This window comes from Sturnus vulgaris, chromosome 2, assembly GCF_052056855.1.
Source record: "Sturnus vulgaris isolate bStuVul1 chromosome 2, bStuVul1.hap1, whole genome shotgun sequence".
NCBI lineage: Eukaryota > Metazoa > Chordata > Aves > Passeriformes > Sturnidae > Sturnus > Sturnus vulgaris.
The window spans coordinates 64,147,271-64,163,943 of NC_142244.1; the positions used below are offsets into that span (position 1 = coordinate 64,147,271).

At 35.2% G+C, this 16,673-nt stretch overlaps 1 long non-coding RNA gene across 1 annotated transcript in view; it reads left to right on the plus strand.

The window, feature by feature from the left end:
- The window catches only part of LOC148224829 (uncharacterized), a 60,231-nt gene continuing 43,558 nt past the window's right edge, over nt 1-16,673 (plus strand). The window contains exon 1 of the long non-coding RNA XR_015801523.1: nt 1-1,395. This is a non-coding gene — a long non-coding RNA (uncharacterized LOC148224829). The remainder of the gene's footprint in view (nt 1,396-16,673) is intronic.

Here is a 16,673-nt window from a genome sequence, read left to right on the forward strand (position 1 = left end):
GCCATATTCATCAGCCATTCCTCATCTGGTCTTCCTGTTCCATTTCATCTTCCCCAGAAGCACTATTATTTCATACCAAGAAATGGTTGCTGGTTAGGGAGGGAAAATTGGAAGATGAGAGACTGCAAACATTGCTTTTCTCCTCAGAGATATGGGGAGAGAATGCCAGATGATGAGGGAGCCTTTCCTTGGAATTTCAGAGGGAGATAAAAGGACAAACATGATATCAAATACTGAGAATTATCTGGAAATAGAATGGAAAAAGAAATGGTTTTCCCACTGCTTTAGAAACAAGGTGTGTGGCTCTCTGCATAAGAATTTCAGTAGCTTCCTTTTGAATTCAAAGCTCTTGTGCACTGCATACTTTGTTGAATGTAGACAACCTATAAAAATTGCTTGAATATCTCAAATCAAAACTAGCACCTGGATATGTCATTAATAAAACATTTTGTGTCTGATGCTAAATCTAAAGATATCTAAAAAAAAGACAGAGAATGATTAGTAGACTTAGAAAATGTTAAGCCCATTATTTTGGCTTCTTATTTGCTTTCTGGGTTCCGTGAATTTACATTCTTCTTTACACTTCTTTACATTAAAGTAATGGCATAAGGTAGCCATAAGATTTTCTTACAAATGAAGAAAATAATATGTGTCTTACTGTTGAAAATATTGATAGTATAATGATACCAGGGAAAGAAGTTTTAGGAAAATGAAAATCAGATTCTTGCCATAACTGACAAAAATCTAAGAAATATGGGTTAATAAAAGTGAAGCTCCTGAATTTGATAGAAACAGTTCGGTATTCTCCTTGATGAAGTGAAGATTGGTAAAGTATTCTTAGGAAAAGTCCTTAAATACCAGAACTAGGGTCAGCACTGAGAATTGTAATCTGAAGCTCCAGGCAATTCACCTGGTCAGAAGAATCATGTGGTATCATGCACATCCCCTGAATCCTACCACAGTGTGTTTGGGTCAAACCTATTAGCAATCATGTTTTGGAACTATGTAAATGTTCTCTTCACAGAAACAAGAGTTAATGATGTTAAAACACATTGAAAGTACTGTTGCACAATCTCACATGAAATAAATTTACCCTGTAACTCTGATTCTGAAGGAAAACTGCTATGCCAAGAAAACTAAGATTTCCTTGCAACAGGTATTGAAATATTTTGAAAAACGTTTAATTCCACGTATATTGTTGAAAATTCATATTTTTTATTTCTTTGTCAGCTTTAATAGCAAGAAGAGTTGAAGAAATGTTTTTTTTCAGTTTTCAAAATGTCAGAGAAAATATTAATTTTAGTTTTTTATGTTTATCTAGACTACAAAGACAAGAGAGTGGTAGGAATACACTCATGGAAATCAAGTATACGCATCCACCTTCATACTAATGAGGTTTGTTACTAAAACCACAGTTTTTCTGTAAAATTATCTAATGCTTATTAAGGATCTTTAGTATTATTTCAAACACACAGGGTTTTGTACTGAATTCTCACCTTCGCTGGTGTCTCTTTGGAGATTTAATGCAGTGAAGATATACTAACATTGTTAATGAGGTTTTTTTGAAATGTGAAAAGAAGCTCATGCAAAGTAATTTATTTATGTTGGTATCTATAAAGCCATAGGAAAAAAAAATCCTTGCTGAAGTTAATTCCTTTTTTTAAAATTTATTGTTCATGTATTATACAACTACTGGAGTGTAAAATATATGGGTTTTTTTAAAAAATTATCTTTTTCTCAGACCGCAAGTTCCAGCTTTGTAATGTGACTTTAATCGTGCACACTGAATGATAAAATGCAAAAAAACCTTTGAATCATCATGATGTAAATTGCACAAACAAATAATTTTTGAAATGACAAAAAACTTAAATAAAGATTCATTTTACTATCTATAATATTCATTTCAAGATACTGCATACATGATACCAGCATATTGCAATACCATGATCCAAGGCTGAATTAATAGTCACTTTGTTATTTTGCACACATATTTTAAAAGTCAGTATTTTAAGCACAATTTCACTTGAATTACTGCTCATTCGCGCTATGTGCCATTGAAAGGCTGATTTTTGAAGTTCATCCAAGAGTGATTTGGAAATGAATTTAGAAAGACTGCAATTGATTGCAATCATAAAGTGCAGCTGTGTAAGGGGGAAAAAACAAAAAAAAAAGGTCTCTTACAAAGGAAAGTGAGTTAAGATTTAATTGAGATCTAGAGAAATTTTAATTATATTAATATTTCTCCACCTGGTTGAGTAATGGAAGACAAGATAAACATTTCCTTATAATTCAAATTCATTAATATTGTGATTCAAATTATTCTATCTTATACTTTATATATTAAAAAGTGTTCAATATTAAGTATTATACAGAGCAGGATAGAGTTTGCAGCTTGAGACATCTAGATACAGCTGTCCACATGCAAATACCTGGGTCAAACAGGCCAGTCCCATGCATATGCCATGGGCACTGCTGGGTATTGCAGGTAGCACAAGGTCACTCTCTTCTTGGAAACTGAAGCTCAACCACATCCAGTTCAGTGAGTGCATCCCAGGTAATGACTCACCTGTCCAGTCACCAGACATCTGTTTTAGGGAGAGTAAGAGCTCTTTGGGACTCTATTCCCTTGACTAAACATAGGGATCTGGTGTCATCTGGCATGTCACAGAGATTCTGAGGCACCAGACAGCTGCAGACATACTTTGGGGCATACGAGAGATGCTGTGGACAGCGGGGATATCTCAGGATGTCTTAAACAGCACCAGATGCCTCTGTGTGGCCAGTTCCAGGCAGACTCCATCAGCTGTATTGAGAAGAGGCTTGATTAAGTTGCCTACACCTAGAAGATTTAGAGGTGGGATTTTTTTGCCTAAGCATAGGTGACCTGTGTTACGAGATGCCCTAAGATGCACGTCCAGATTCCTGGATACTTCTCAATCAGATATAACTTCAGTTGTCACTAGGGTGATTCAAGTCACACAAAGGTGTGTCAAGTGACACTTGATGCTACATTGAGATAATTTAATCGAGACCTTAATGCCATTTAAGAGACATCCTAACACTTGTATTAAACTGGAGAATGTGACAAGAGAAACAGAGGAGACTCTTACCCTTAGGGAATAGCAGCCAGTGGCTAGCTGGGATGGTTTTTCACTGGTGCTTTAGATCCTTTATAAAAATTCCAGATATTCACTGCTTGTAATGAATATTTTTAGATTTAAGTCTCAGGTAAAAACCTATACATAGATCTCTAAACACAGGTGTCTGTGTTCTGAACTCTATCAAAAAGGAAATCTAAAAATGTCTTTTATAAAAATGGCTGCCAGAACCAAGAGAGAAGTAATTATTTTTAAAATTAACTAATAAAATACCATGCTAGCCTCTTTTAAAATGATCTCTATCCCATACAACGTGTCTCTATTGGTTTGTGTTTATTTAACTCTTTCCTACTAAAGTATTACTTGTAATTTCTTTGTCTGCAAAATAAAGCCAAATCCCCCAATGTATTTGACTATATCTGAAAACTAACTCTAAATTAATACATATTAAGTTTCTCTGGCCCCTTTCAGCCTAGTCATTATCCTATAGGTACAATTCAGTGTAGGAGAATAGTGGGTCTCCTTGTGATGCTCTATGTAAGGAGCAAAGCTGAAGGAACAGTAAAATGATATGCATTGTTTCTTACTGCATGTCCACAAATATAATAATTTTGGTAATTCTTCAACTATCTTCTGCTTAAATTTGGTCAGATCTTTTGGTTTTGTCCTCTTTGAATTTACATCCACAGGCAAGAGTAGACATACTTCTATACTGCTAAACTGGTGTGCAAGGGCATGCCTTGACACAGGACTCTGATTTGGTCTGTCTGCCTAGGTGTTGGCCCACTCCAGAGATCAGTTTGGTCTGCTTCCACTAGCCATCTCCAGATGAAATTTGCCTTAAAGGAAACTAGCCCTAAGCAGTGTAGATGTGTGCCAGTTAATTCTGGACTTTATGCCTCTATTTGATTTAGTGGTGAGGCATATAACCACAGTGACTCTAACCCTTTTTTAAATACTCTGTTTTCCCCAGGACACTCTTTCTAAGCTACAATTCATAACAACAATCCCTTTCTTCACATTGCAGCTGTCCAAGTAGCATGTTTTTATGAGGTTGAGACCATTACATCAGCTACAGTGTCCCTCATCAAGACAAGAGCTCTGACAAGGACTGGAAAGGCACAGTGTAGTGATATGAAGACTGCCTTCTGTTTGAATAACTCTCTTTAAGAAGCTCTTGTAATTGCTATTTTGTCTGAGTCACTGAACAGCAACCACAAAATTCTGTGTCATTTTGTCACTTGAAATGGCCACCCTGACACTTGATCAAAGAAGGATTGCACCTTTCTCTCTTGAATTATTTGATGCAGAGCCAGTGTACTATAGAAATTTTAAAAAATATTATATTTTATACATTTGAAAATACTGCAGGCCCAGATTTAATTTAGTTTTGCTGTAATCCAAGACAATTAACCCTAGAATCAATCTATTTTAGAAAAAATGTTTTCAGCTGCAGCTGCAGGCAGATATTTCAGTTTCAGACACAATAGCCATAGTAATTATCCAGTCAACAATAATTCTGTTTAGTCTGTGGAGAAAAAAAGCCACACAGTTTTTCATTTTTAAGCTTTAAATCAGCAGATGCTGGAACTTAGTCAGTCTTTGTCTAATGAGAAATTAAGCACTGCCCTTAGAAAATAGATTTCACTCCTGTCTTCTAAGGCAAAAATTTAAATTTACATTTGCCTTTAAAAAACTCCAGATTGCATTTTTAATAGGTACAAGGAAAGTGATAGGAGGTTAAGCTGGGAAAGGTCATGCCTTACAAAAGATCACACTTGGCATGGAAACACCTTGAGAGATTTCAGCTGGAAAACCAGACACAAAAGAACACTAATCTATTTAACCACAAATGCTTTGCAGTTAAAATGCAAGTAAAACACTAAAATAACTTTTTTTTCCCTCTAAAGGAAGTTCACTACAAATTCTGAAATATCTAGCAGCATTGGACCTCTAACACAAGACTCAAAACTCTTAGATAGAAGGAACAGAATAAAGCTAAAAATATAATAGGTGCATTGAAAAGAAGCTTTTGCTTTCTGATGTAATGTGCACATGATGTGCTTGATATAATCTTCTTTAAATTCCTCACTTGAGAAGAAAAAGGGTACTGTAATACTGCAGAAGTATTATACAGATAGTAAATATCTGGAAAGGAAGATCCCGAACATGAAAGCAGAATAGTTCTGGCTTTCATACTCTAGCTTTCTTTTCTTCTTCGGAAAAAAGCCTCAGTGTTTTGTTCCTGTCATTCAAACTGCCTATGGTCACCTGCAGACAAATGCATCTGATGCGTGTTGGGATCTCCCTAGAGGAAATCATTCTTCTGTGTTGGACCTGAAGTTTATCTGGCCCATGAATTCAGATTTGTGTATGTGAGAACCAGGGCTCGTAGGAAAAGTGGACATATGAACAGGAAACTGGCCTTACAAAGTGTTGGGTTGTGGAGCAGGTATGCACATCATCAATAGCTTTTAATTTGGTCAGTTCCTGCCCGATAGAGGAATGTGTAAGCAAGCAACAACTGTTGACACTCATCGAGGAGGAGTGAAAGTGTAGAGGGTGAGTAGTTCCTGCCACCTCAGTGATTATCTACAGCTCCTGGCAGTCTAATGAAGCTGAAGCTATCCAAAGATCCCGTGCTGTTCTTGCTCACTATGGTTAAACCCTTACTGTATTGAATGCCCTTTGAAGGTGATAACCTTTTTCTCCAGTTAACATCTTCATGTCTGCTTCACTGCAAGGGTGCTGTCATTGGTTTGTCCTTTCTTGAAGACAGAAAGGCAGGGGACTTTTGAACCTCTGCTCAAAGGATCCACACCCATTCCGTACAAATACATTGACTTCCACTATTTTCAGCTCCTCTGTCCTATTCAGTAAAACTCACACTGTCAAACCCAATGGTAATTTCTACCCCCTTATCCCAACATGCAAACTAATATTACATTAGGCATTTTGTGACTTCCCCCTTACAAGAATGTAAAAATCTTCATTTCCTCCTGCTCTAATCAGAGGAGGGAGGTATGAAACCTTTTTCTCAGTGTGGCCTCCTGGATCTCTCTTTCTTGCTTATGAATGGCCAATCATGGATTCATTTAGGTGCAGCTTCCCAACTACAGGGCTGGGTCTAACAATGCTTAGCAATAACCATTTTGTCTATGTGTTTCACAGTGTCATGGAAAGGGACTGTAATTCTTTATTAAGGAGAAGATATAATTATTAAGACAGTAACTGAAATTAATAGTGTTAACCTATGTCTAATTCATGGAAAATAAGACATCACGTGTTAGGAACTACCTTTTTGTATGGTAATCTTGAAAGGGCTGGAGAAAGATAGACCTAAAGAACTATGTGATTAGTAGATCTGTTAGAAACAAAGAAACTTGAAAAAAATGGTGATTCTTTTTACTTTTTAAATATATTGATTCTGGGTCTAATAAAATAATGTGTTTTTAGAAGGGAGCACATAAGATTCAGGTGGCCACAGAACACATATTTATGTCCAAAAATTGGAGAAAAACAATTAAGTTAGCTAAGGCGAAACATAATATTTCTTTTTTAATACTAGAAAAATGTGTGTCACTAAGTATTTTTGAAATCAAGTTAAAGTTGAGTGGAGACTACTTTCACTTTACATGTCACAAAATGTGTCCTTATGATTTCAGTCATTTGCATGTATCACTAACTATAATTACTCCAGTTAAAATATTACTTTGGTTGTTTTTTGATTTTTTTTTATTAATAAATCTCTAAAACAGTCTGCAGATAGAAGTAGTCTGTAATTTGGATTTAGTGCTGAATTGTTTGAATAAAATGAAATAGTCTATTTGGCTTAAAGAAAAAATTACAGGTATATGCTAGCTATTTTTGAAGCTATTTTAAATAAAAATACCTGCTGTGCATATGCTGATATATAAATTAAAGGAATTATATCTTGTCTTTTTATTCTTTTTCAAATACAGCAACTATTGAAGAAATAGATAGCAATAGCTCAAAATAAAAAACAGGTTAGAGTTTACTGTGCCAATGATGTGTGGATTACAGACTCTCAAAGTGCATATTCATAAGATAAAACAAATTACTGCTATGGAATCACACTGGGGTATCATGGCAAAGAATTGCAGACTAAAGATCACTTGGAATAGTTAGGATTGCAGTGGAGCAAACATAATGGGTTTGCTATTGCCAAAGTATTCTCAATTACAGTTTTTATTTTCTGTTTATCCAAAAAATGGCAGAATAGATTGAGGATGAGTGTAAAGGCTCTCTCATCTTGAATGAAGGTATTGAGAGGACATGTAAGATTTGAGTCAGGTCAAAATCCCATTCAGTGTGTTTACTACACATATAAAAAGAGAATGGGGAGAATGAGAGAGTATTTCAGGTGTGTTGGCATTCCTCTGTCTTACATTAACAAACAGTAAGCGATTCAGACTAGTGGGAGAAAAAATGACTTTCTGAGGCTATTTAGTTAGCATGTGGAGAAAGAATCTTCTCTACCTATGAAAGGATTTAGTTCTTGTTTTTACAACACAACTTTCCCAAGCACTGCCACAGCCAAAAGGCAGAGCAGAAACAGAGACCAAGAGTAACAGAGGCCTGAGAAAGAGCCATGGATAGGCATAGCCCTCACTGTATATGAGGAAGAATGGACATATAATCAAGAGGGTGGATCACACTCACTCAATGAAGAAGGAAAAACAATTTACATGTATAATAAAAGAATAAATAATATTGTACAAAGGCAAATAGGATAATCATGGGTGTTGTACTGGAAATATAGAGCAGCTTGTTTAAACTATGTAAAAATACAGATGGTTTCTTTTGTAAATTATTTATTTTACATGAAAGATATGCTGACATATTTAAAAACCTAAAGGTCCTTCATTTACAATCAGATGTACATCCTATACTTATTCATAACAACAGTAACATTATTGCTTGTTGGTATATTTGTTAGTTTAGTCATAAGTATAGCAAAGAATGAACAGGACAGCTATTATTTTGCTATATATGATATAGTGAAAAACTCCCCAATAATCATATCTCAGATCTTTGCTGTCTGTTTACCATTTCTCCTGTGGACTCATATACCAAACACTTGCACCTCTCATAGAAAAGCAGAAAACAAAAGCCATACAGTATTAAAAGTTAAGGTACAGAATTTTAAGATTAAAGAGGACAACTCACACAGGACTCGATTAGTCAGCAGTGATTTATCTTAAAATATGCTACACTGAAATAGTTAATTTGTGCATTACTGCAGGCAGATGTTTAAATCACATTGAAGTCAGAGTTGCTTACACTTATCTGTGTTTTCAAGATTCAAGACCCTACATTCAGTGCAGTGTGATGGAGCATGTCCAATGGAAAATCTATTTTGATAGTCCTGGAAGTAGAAGAAAGACTACGTATAAAAGAGTGTTTTCTAAACTAGCAGAAGTTCCTTGAGCACTGATTGTTTCCCTGAGTACAGTAAATATCACTAGTTATTGCTGTAAAAGAGCAGTACGTGAAGTGCATTGGCAGTAAAAGTATTACCTCTTATAATACTTGATATATAGACATAACAGAGTGATAGACTTTCCAGGGACTTATAAAAATTGAAGTCTGCTTGAGATTTCTAAATTTTTTAAACCATTTGATGTTGTATGAGAAGAGAGAGAGAAAAAAAAATAGAAAGAAAGTATCCAAAGCCATGATTTATTTTTGCTTGAGGCTAATTAAGGAAAATGAGAGTATAAGTTTTGTAATTTGTGAATATTGGCATGCATGGTCAATCAAGGGGGAAGAAAGCTGAGGGTTCATAAGACAAGGGCCATCTGTCTTCTTTACAGAGATAATTAAGTATAGTACAACCTGTGGCAAAATGACAAAATATAGATACTCAGTATAGGGATATTAAGGAATCTGATTTATAAGTTAGTAGTTGGTTAATAATTATTTTCATATAGCATTCAGATCATATTTCTTTTCTGTTGAAATCTATTTTCAAGAAAATACTATTGGATGGATAAAATTCAAGAAAATATTTCTTTTGATCATGCCTGCAATTGAACTCTAATGAAAATGTTCAGTTATTTAAAATAAAAAACCATTAAATAACTTTTTGCAGTTTAACAAAATAATTTTAAAAGTATTTTTTTATAGTTAATGATATGAAGTCTTCCTAAAATTGGCTGAAGTTGAAACACCCTTTTAGAATGGAAAGTAATAAAGAAAATATATGCATCTATTTGTTTGACTATGTTAGAGTGCATAGTCAGTCTAAAAGACACTAAGACTTGTCCTAAACATATTATTTGAAAGATTTTTAAATTGATGTGCACTGACCCTGTGAGGTCATGTTGTTCCAGGGGTTTTGGGTGTTTCAGCCCAGTGCCCTTCACAACTCAAATTTATTCGACTCTATTTTCCCCAGAAAGATGTTTGAAGGGCAAGTGAAGGCACTTCTATGTAGTGAAAGCTCAGGTGCTCTACAAAACTCTTCATTGTAAGAAACATCAAGGGCTCCTGTGAAGCCTATGAAGACCCTATGAAGATGTTATCACTACTCTGTGGGAGTTCTGCAAAGTTCTGCTGTAAATGAATTGGGTCCTGTTTTACTGAGATTATTCCTGCCAGTGAACTTTTAACCCTCTACGTCTTTTAGAAGTTACTATCATGACACATTAATAATATACATAGACCAATTGAAGGTGAACGTATGAAGGATGTGCAGAAATGTAACTAAAGCAGAATTTTAGTAGCAGAGAAACTGACTACACTAAACGTGCTGAAGTCTTTGACGTATAAATAATCACAATAATGTATAAAGTGTAAAGGAAATGCAATTAAATTTGAAGTGGAAAAGTCGGATATGTGCTCAGTCAGTATTTACAGTCCATTACTTTTTCTCAATGTGACAGCAATATCCCTCAAAAGCGTTGGATTTGCTGCTTAAACTTTAAAATCACAAAGAGAAAGCATTACAAGGCGACTTGGGTGATTGACCTTCATTAGTCACTGATGAATTTTTTTCTGCTACTCATTGCTTTTCTAGGCATTGGCATTGTAGTGCCTTGCATTTTTCTGCAGAACTCTGTTGGCTTTTTCATCTTATTTTCTTTTCCATTGCATCCTCATTCATCTCTTTTGATTACTTCCTGCATACTATGCAAATCTTAGATGGCATTAGATAAAATAATAGATCATAAACATATTGATGCCACAACTTTTTAAAATCTTGTGTTCTCTGTATCATCTAATAGAATAGAGGCAAACCTTTGGAGTTTGTAATCACTCTCATTTAAAAAGGATATTTTGTTGTGGTTGCAAATAAATGACTCCTTGCTTCCAGAGGAAATAAAACCCTACAGCCCCACTAAATACATTTGAAAAATGTATTTAAAAATACTAAAAATCATTTGAAAGCTCTGAGAAAACTTAAACTCAGCTGTCGCTGGCTTTTAGGAGGAAAGTGTAGTTTATGCAATTGGAACAGATAGGTATTTTACTGTCTCTTGAAAATTACACAATCAGCCTTTCCTCTGGGCGTGTGGATACACACAGAATTAACTTCACTACTGCTTTCCAGACTGATGCCAGCTATTGCAGCTCTGTGCAGATGCCAAAAGCTGTCAATAAATAGAATGGTAGTAAATTTACTCTCCTTTCTGCAGTGCTATGCATCACTACCTTAGCACATACATGGCAATGGTATGCATTTATTGTGTTCTCTCATCTTGTACTGCTGTATGTCTGAGTCATTTGCTATTTCAGTAAATTAATAGACTCCTACTTTTTATTAACAGATTCTTGACTATTTAGAAAACGCATGTGACTATTTAACCCCTTAACACAAGGACAGGCTCTTCTGAGGAGTCCAGTGATTCTTCTAGAAAACTCATGGCTTTGACTGTAACATCACTGAGCTGATTCAGATGGAGATGTAAAATCTGTACATTCTGACAACTGCAGAATATTTTTTCTGCAATGAAAGGTGCTTTGAACTGTTAGTATTTAATCTGTGGGATTTAATATATCACTATGTATTTTTGAGATGGCAATCAGGCTAGTAAGCTTTTTTGGGTTCTGCCACTACTATACTCACATAATGTTTAATTTATAAGGTACTTCTCATCCACTTTAGATATCTTCCATTTTGGAAGTAGCTGGACAGTGAGACAGTGCAATTCTTTTCCAGAAGTCTTTACAGAGTGCTGATAAATTTGCAGTCCTCTCAAGTATATCTCACTGAAGGTTTAGAAAAGAAGATTGTTGCATGGGGAGGAGAGCACTAGCTCCTATGGAGCATATTAACTAAATCACACATCATGCTAAAGAGTTAGCACACTCAGGTCAAATCATCTCTGTCTTTTGAAATAAGATTTATCATCACTGAGTTATTAAAGTTTTTTCTATTATCCGGAATAGTCTTTTATTGAGTCAGACCATCCTTTGTACCTTCCCAGCATGAAATTATGAGAAAAGGTGGAGTCCTACAGATGTCTAAAATGTCCTTGAAATGGAAAGGGAAAAGGACCTAGGTTGCATTTCAAAAATGAATACATATCACTTATCACAGAAAAATGAATTGACTTTACATTCATTAGATGATCTGTGAAATAATCTTCAATTAAATGAACAAGATATTTCCAGTTCCTACAAAGATAAAAATTTAATCTTACATGGCTTTTTTACTTCCTTTTTTCCACATATCGAAATTGTGGTTTTATTTAGACAGTGAATGGAAGTAGAATAGAAAAGCAGCCATAAGAGAGCTCTCAAACAGCATGGTAACTAACATAGTTTTACAATTGTTTTAGCACTCTCAGAAGCAATGAAAAGTTTATTTGGCCAGATAATGTAACATAAACCCATAGATGTAACATTTCCCTTTTATGCCAATTTATACCTTTAGGACATGATCTTATAAAACTTCCCGGTGCACAAATGGGGAAGAATGATGACAGCTCTTATGGTTTCACTTGCTTTTTTAGTTCAAAAATGATTATCTAAACTTCTCTTCTGCCTTTACATGTATTATAACGATTATTTGAATTACAGAAGTGCCAATGGACTCTGCCATGAGTAAAACCCATTTTTAGATGCCACATAAGTACATGAGAGACCTTTACCTCCAAAAATCTGAGTGGGAAGAAGACTGATGTGTGCTACAGCCAGATAGTGGGGTAAAAGAAAAAAAAAAAAAGGAAAATGAAGCATTGTCTATAAACGAATAAAAAACCAGAGATTGAAGGCACATTTTCACTAAAGTGTAAAATGATTGCCTCACAAGAAAAGACAAAAATTACTTTTTGGGAGGCAAAAACCTACTGAGTATTCAAAGGTGTTGTTTTTGGCTAGGATTGTGTTAATTTTCTTCATGGTACCTGGTATGGAGTTGTGATTTGGATTTATGCTGAAAACAGTGTTGATACAGGGATGTTTTTCCTAGTGCTGAGCAGCTCTTACAAAAAGTCAAGGCCTTTTCTGTCTCTTATTCCATTGGAAAGGAGCTGGAGGGGACGTAGCTGGGACAGCTGTCCCCAGCTGACAGGGGGATGCTCCATGTGGCATCATGCCCAGCATATAAAGCTGTGGGAAGAAGGAGGAAATGGGGGAACATTCAGAGTGATGACATTTGTCTTTCCAAATCACCGTTCTACATGACTGAGCCCTGTTTTCCTGGAGATAGCCAAGCACCCTCCTGCCCACGGGAAGTAGGGAATTAATTCTATATTTTGCTCTGTTTGCTTGCACAGACTTTGCTTTAAACTTTTTTATCTCAATGAGTTTTCCACTTTAACCCTTCTCATTCTCTAACCCATCCCCAAAATGGGTGAGCAAGTGGTTCTGTGTAGTTTGCTTGTCAGCTAGGATTAAATCACAACAAAAGGGTAGAACTGAAGCCAAAGTATGTTTGCTGCTCAAACATGGAACTGGAGCTTCTGTTTTTTCTAGGAGACAAATGGAAGGTTTATTGGAAAAAAAAATAGAGAAAGAAAAAAAAGACAGAAAAGGAAAAAAATTCAGGGAGTACAAGAAATGTGGCTCAAATTCAATGAGCGCCCTCCAGGATATTTTTATACTGAAACTGAAATATGGCTGAGAATGCAGCCCATGCTTTCTTGTAAAAAGATACTATGGAAACCTTTTCTGCTGCTGAAGTTCCTTGGGCTTCTTTCCTAAAGTGCTCCCTGTGCACTGTTAGTGGGAGAAGTAGAGGCTCCCCAAGCCCTGGGATCTCATTCATTATTATTCCCCATTACTAGACCAAAATGAATAGTGAATACTAATGACACTTATATCACATAAATGTCTCTGAGCTTATTAGCAGCACTTTATAAGCTTTTCCCTGTTTCTTCATTCTGTAGTTGCAATAGAATCATTTTTACTTCAGCAAAAGCAATGAGTGTCTAGTGAAACAGGAACCATCAGAAAGTATCCATCCCGTGTTTCTTGTATTGCTCCCTTCTCAGCTGGTAGTCATAATCTTCCCTTGATTTTCTTCTCCAACATAGTATTTGCCCAAGACCTTGTGCTGAAACAATGACTGAAAATAAACCTCTCACTTTAATAATATGCTTTTACTCAGTTAGTGCAACAGTTTGAGGACATTATCTGCACAGTGTGCGGATTTCATTTTTGAGACTAAGTGTTCTGCTGCCGCCTGACAAATTGCAAACTTTATTTTTACTGCAAAGACAATCATTGCTTTCCTGCAGTAGTTTAGCCTGAACGTTAACTAAAATTCATAAAGGGTTCTGATCCAGGGCTAACAGACGTATTACTGGCTTAAAATGTATCACTTAAATGTAATTGCTCTGACAATAAGTTAAATCCCATGGAGGAGAATTGTTTTGTCACCTTGGCAATAAAGTCATTTGGAAAGGATCAGAGAACAGCTTGTAGGGCTGATCAGGGATTCACCAGGCAGAGCATCTAGAAAGTTATAAAAAAAGAAAGCAAGTAAGTTGTTTGATCTGCTTTAGTCTTCTTCAGTAGCTAAGGATGAAGGAAAGCTATTTGTCCCACGGGCAAAATAAAGCAGAGAAGGGCAGAGCATAAGTAGATTCTGAAGGGGCTCCAGAGAGGGGTTGAACTAGAATAAAATATCTGATGTTTTGAAAGAATGTAAAAACCTGTGTATTTTTCTTTAATTCCTTTATAATTCATTTCGCTTTATTCTTTAACTAAAAGCAATATTATGCTTAACTTTTTTTTGTCTGCATTTTCCACTTCTGTTGGCAACAAGTTAGGAGAAGTATTTTTGGAAACTCCTGTGGCTATCATTTTTTTTAGCCTACTAAGAAGAAAAGTCATGGCTTTTTGGTTTTGGATTTACTGCATTGTTGGAAAAGTATCTGTTCTCTCTCATTAACTTCAAAGACAACAGAACCAGATTGTCATTGAAAAGGTGAGGAAGGACTGACAAGGTCATCTGAAATGCCTGCACTCATCCTGGCTCTTGAAAGGTCTGGATTGTTTACAAGCAGCTACAAAGCCAACCCGAGCCAAAACAACCCAATGGAAATACATGCATTCATTTAAATGAATTTTAGGAGAAGTTTTCATTGCAGTGTTTCCTGACGGTGATGCCTCCCACCAATTAAATGATGAGGACATTTTTGTGATTGTCAACAATGTGCATTCTCTTCAAAAGAAATGCAGTCTGGTGGAAACCAAACCAGTAGGCTTAAGCTTAATATGTATTTCCTTCTTCCTGATATATATATATATATATACACACACACACATTATATATATGTATGCACATACATATATAATGTTTATCTTATTTGGCAAGGTACTTCCATTCCATCTCAGGCATTGTACTATTAAAGGTATTCACTTCTGAGTCAAATATTACCAAAAGGATTTTTAAGATATGGTGGAACACCAGAACAAAAAATACGTTTGGACTTTGGAAACAATCTTTAAAATAAAAAAAAAAAAATCCAACTTTTAAGTATGCCCCAGGCATGGCAGAAGAAAAGGCCAAGGAGAAAGGAAATGTAAAGCATTATTTATAATTTTCTTTTTACAGTCCAAACAAAGAATCTTTTTTTCCATCTTTGTTTCCACCTGTATTGTGCTGGTTTTTTATTTTTCTCTCCAGAAAATATTAATAACTATACCAAGTATAGATTTTCTTGCTGTGGAAGCATTTTCATTTTCTCTGAAAAAGAAAATCTGTAATTTTTCTTATTCTTTCTAACATCCTGGGCTCATTTATCTGCCATTCATAGGAATTAGATGATAATACAAAAGTCTTGCATCATTTGAATCAAGTATTTTGAAACCTTGAATGATTATAAAAGCCTCTTCTCCTTTCCTTCTGCTGTTTTCCACAAGGTTTCTATGTAAATCCAAACCAATTTCCCGTTCTTGAAGCATGACTCTGCAATATGATATATTGCAGACTAACGCTAACTAACACTGAATCAACAGCAATTGATTTTCTGGAGTCTGCCATCAAGAGATAGTAGAATTATATGGGTCACAGATAAAGCACTGTGATACACTCAATTTATATTGTTATTTTGATGATCTTCATATTTTATTGACTTTTGTCCTTTATTTTTTCCCATGTTTTTATTTCTATATGAACCTATGGTTTTGTTTTCTGTTTGCTTTTTTTCTCTAATTTTTTTTTTTTTATAATTAGAAATACTTTAGAATACCTTGAAAATACCATTTTCCTTTTAATAAAGATATACGTAAAACCACAAATACAAATGATACACAAATCTTTAGATCCTATTTGGTATTCTCAATGTTGTCCTTTCATCCCAATTACAGACTGATTCGTTCATCTTAATAGGCAGATAGGATTTTTCAAAAACAAATTAGGTAGCACATTGCTTGCACTGGTACATTTAACTGCATTTATTTGCTTTCATTCACAGCAACTACAGAAGTGAATTTTAACTCATGCCAGAAGTCCAGACTTGATATACAAATTTTGTAATGCCCTGAGCAATATCTTGAAGAGCCATGTCACTATATACATGAGGTATTGTGCAAGGGACACCAGGGGGAGAACAAAGAATTATGAACCGTGAACTGTAGGATCAAATATCTGTCTTTGTCATGCCTCTTCTTGGCTGATTAAATAAATCACTCAGAAGAGCTTGGATGTTGATGCATATTTTATTCCTACAGGCAAGCTGGCTGTTGGAAATCCTCTTTTAATTCTACAGTAATTACAATTTTAAAAACTTGTTTTTCTGACTTTTTAAAAAATTCATTCTTTAAAAAATGTTTTATATTCTCTAAAAGTACTGAATTTGTAATCGCTAGCTGTGTTGATGCCTACTGCTTAGGGAAAACATCTCAACACATACAGAATTCTGTACAGAATCTTGGACCTCTGTGAGTAGCAGGAGTTGGATATTAGCTTATTTATGTATAAAAATTCTCAATAGGTTGGCCTATATCCAAAATGTAAACTACCTCATGCCATTTGCCCTGGTGGAGGTTTATTCTACCAATAGAATAGTAGCCTGAACTTGGTGATAAATTCGAACCACAAACGAAAAAGCAACAAAAAACTAACCTACAACAACAACAAAAAAGTCACTTGACTCA